The 975-nt window shown below is 40.3% G+C and overlaps 1 long non-coding RNA gene across 1 annotated transcript in view; it reads right to left on the reverse strand.

Annotated features, from left to right (window-relative positions):
* Nucleotides 1-975, reverse strand: part of LOC128249913 (uncharacterized) — a 10,113-nt gene that overhangs the window by 2,318 nt on the left and 6,820 nt on the right. The window lies entirely within an intron of this gene.

Raw genomic sequence — 975 nt, forward strand, 5'->3', positions numbered from 1 at the left:
ATGTCCTACTTTCTCTCATGAACCTTTACGAAAACTCCAACAACAAATACAAAAAGAAAGGAAGGAGAAAAAGAAAACTATCAAAACTGAAACAATCACATTTCGATACTGTGATGACAGATACTAAAACTACATACAGAATTACTTTGCCCCTCTAAAATTAACTATTTCTATTCCTCTTACACATCGTTTCAATTGCTACTTTCTCTTACCAACGTTTACGAACGATCCAAGAAAAAAGACAAAGAAACGAACGGGAGTGGGAGTCAAATAAACAGACACACTGCCAATCATACGTAAATACACACATATATATGTACCTATGGTTACCAATGACCTCATTCTAATTGGCGAGAACTAAACCTTAACAGAGAAACGAAAGAAAAACAGTGACAGTCAAATAAATATTTTCCCCTGTAACACAATGTCATTTCCTAAATCATTCCTGGAGATGACTATATATATAAGTCTATTGATACAACTCCTGACCATGAGGACGTCATCAACTATCCAATAGAAGTACTAAATTCCCTTGAGCACCCTGGACTACCTCCACACATTCTCAAACTTAAAGTTGGTGACCCTATGATGCTCATTCGAAATTTGGTTCCGCCTAAACAATGCAACGGCACACGTTTAATCGTTAAGTCCTTATCTCCTAATCTGATTGAGGCCACAATAATCACAGGGTGTGGTCGAGGCAACGTTGTCCTCATACCCAGAATGCATCTTTTCCCATCAGCAGCAGACCTACCTTTCACATTTCGGAGGTCCCAGTTCCCAGTGAGGCCATGCTTCGCAATGTCAATTAACAAAGCACAGGGGCAAACACTGTCTGTCGCAGGAATGCATTTAGGGGAGCCGTGTTTCTCTCATGGTCAGCTTTACGTTGGCTGCTCGCGTGTGGGCAGCAAGAGTGATTCTTTTGCGTTCCTTCCACAAGGAAAAACAAAAAACATTGTGTACAAGGAGGTT

This window comes from Octopus bimaculoides, chromosome 18, assembly GCF_001194135.2.
Source record: "Octopus bimaculoides isolate UCB-OBI-ISO-001 chromosome 18, ASM119413v2, whole genome shotgun sequence".
NCBI lineage: Eukaryota > Metazoa > Mollusca > Cephalopoda > Octopoda > Octopodidae > Octopus > Octopus bimaculoides.